Here is a 2,774-nt window from a genome sequence, read left to right on the forward strand (position 1 = left end):
TTCTTTTTCAAAATTCATTCTTGCATTGCTTTGGGACTTTGTTTTTACAGTATGCCTTATATAGTTTGCAAACAATTAACATAATCTTTGAACTTCAAGAGTGAACTGTTATTTGAACTATGTGATTGAAAGTATCACTTCTTAACAATCCATCATCACAAAGATTACCCTTTTAGCAAAAATAAAGTGAACACATCATAAAAAAATGGAGTGTTTCTTTTTTAACAGGAAATAGCTATAAAGTGTTATTGTTATTAACTATGGTTTTCTACAATTTGTTGGTCTACCTCAGTAAGCTGAAACAGTTAAAACTGAGGTGAGGAAGAAAAAAATAGTTAATTTTAGAGTTCCTAAGAATTGAGCTAAATATGGTGGATATGTGGCAGAGATAATATGTCTGACTTACCTACGATATTACTGACCTCAGCACTGAAAATTCCATAATTGGTATCTTCCTCTGCCCTAGGCAAATTGAGAAGGTGGTTTACCCTAAATAAAGTTAAATTGCCTCATAAACTCCTACTCACAAGGAAACTAGTCTACTAGAGGAGATGATATAGATCTGTGCAATGAGAAGTTTAATAACTGTATTAATAATAGTGCTGATAATGTACTGTCAAAGTTAGTGCAAATACTGCATATAAATTACTAGTTTTTCAAAGTATTGAATCTAAGGGCTGGAAAGATGGCTCAGAAGTTAAGAGCATATACTGCTCTTACAGATGATGAGCTCAATTTCTAGCACCCATGTTGGTCAGCTCACAACTGCCTCTAACTCTAATTCCTGGGAATCAAATATCTTCTTCTGGCCTCCACAGGCTCCTGCACTCAGGTGTATACACCCACGTACAGATAGATATACCACATATACATAATGAAAAATAACTCCTTTTTAAATTATTGGACCATGGAGATATAGTTCAAGAATTGGATACCTGTTATATAGTAAGGTAGTTATTGTATTAGTAAGTTTTCCTCAGAAAACCATATATCAGACAAATCCGGTAGCTTGCAGATTTCCCAGTGTCAGTAAATAGTTAAGCTGAAATTAAAACTCAGATCTTGGTCAAATCTGTGTCCACCTGAGAGCACAGGCCTCTGGCAACCAGTCTGCTACAGGTCTACACCTGCTACCAATTCAGTCATGGATGATGCAATATCCCTGCAATTTGTTCTGGACAATGGTTCTGACATGTGCAAAGCCAGCTTTATGGGTGACAATGCTCCCTGGGCCAACTTCTTCTCCATTATGAACTGCTCTAGGTGCCTACGTATGATGGTGAGACTCCTACCTGGGCAACTAGCCCCAGAACAAGAAAAGAATCCTCATCTGAAGTACCCAATTTAGCACAGCATTGTCACCAACTAGGAAGACATGGAGAAGACCTTGCACCACATCTTCTGCAACAATCTGTAAGTGGCCCCCAAGGAACATCCCATGCTACTCACTGAGGCACCCTTGAACCTCAAGTCCAACTGTGAAAAGATGACCCAGATTATGTTTGAGACTTCATTACCACAGACATGTATGTAGCAGTCTAAGCTGTGCTGTCCCTGTTCACCTCTGGCTGTGCCACCATCAATTAGAGACAGGGTTTTACACACTGTGCCCATCTTTGAGGGCTAAGCAATTCCCATGCCATTCTGCATCTGGTCCTGGCTGACTAGGACCTGGCAGACTACATCATGAAGATGCTGACTGAGTCTGGCTACAGTTTCACCACCAGAGCCAGTGGGAAATCAGGCTTGACATCAAGGAGAAGCTGTGTTATGTTGCCATAGACTTCAAGCAAGTGGTGGCCATTGATGCATCCTCTTTCTCCCTGGAGTAGAACAACCAGCTGCCTGATGGCCAAGTCTTCACTATTGGCAATAAGTGGTTCTCTTGTCCTGAAGTTCTCTTCCAGCATTCTTTCCTGGGTATGGAATCCTGTGCAGCCACAAATCTATATTCAATTCCATCATGAAGAGTGACGTCAACATCCACAAAGACTTCTGTCTGGTGGCACCACCACGTACCCAAACATCTCTGATCAGATGTAGAAGGAGATCACTGCTCTGCATCCCAGCACCATGAAGATCAAGATAATTGCTCCTCCTGATCACAAGTACTAAGTAGATTGATGGCTCCATCTTGCCCTCACTATCTACCTTCTTGTAGGATCTTGTGGATCAGCAAGCAAGAGTAGGATGAGTCAGGCCCCTCCATCATGCACACTGAATGCTTCTAGTCAGGCTGTTACTAAGCTATGCTTTACACCCTTTCTTGACAAAACCTGATTTACACAAGAAAAGCCTTGAGGGGTGGGGTAAGGAAAAGAAGAAGAGAGGAAGTGATAGAGAGACACTGTTGCCATAGCTTTATTTTTTAATTAAAAAAGTGTTTTGTTTGGAACTTCTGATTGAGAGTTTGAAAATTGGACTGTAGCTGAAGTTTTCTCCGGTCCTGCCCCAGCCCATAAAATAATCACTCAGAGGCTTTTATTAATCAAAACTGCTTGGCCATTAGCTCAGGCCTACCACGGACTAGCTCTTACATTTAAACGTAGCCCATTTCTGTTCATCTATATGCCACCATGTGTTCCATGGCTTTACCTTGTGCAATTACATGCTCCATGAACAGCGGGCTGGCGTCTTTTGACTCAGCCTTCTACTTCCCAGAATTTTCCTTGTCTATCCCGCCTATACTTCCTGCCTGGCTACTGGCCAATCAGTGTTTTATTTATCAACCAATCAGAGCAACACATTCACAGCATACAGAACATGCCACAGCA

General features: G+C 41.3%; 1 pseudogene; it reads left to right on the forward strand.

The window, feature by feature from the left end:
- Positions 1 to 1,144: 1,144 nt before the first annotated feature.
- On the forward strand, positions 1,145 to 2,231 carry LOC128104105 (actin-3-like; annotated as a pseudogene).
- Positions 2,232 to 2,774: the final 543 nt, after the last annotated feature.

Source organism: Peromyscus californicus, unplaced genomic scaffold (genome assembly GCF_007827085.1).
Source record: "Peromyscus californicus insignis strain IS unplaced genomic scaffold, ASM782708v3 Scaffold_10__1_contigs__length_136768540, whole genome shotgun sequence".
NCBI classification, from domain to species: domain Eukaryota; kingdom Metazoa; phylum Chordata; class Mammalia; order Rodentia; family Cricetidae; genus Peromyscus; species Peromyscus californicus.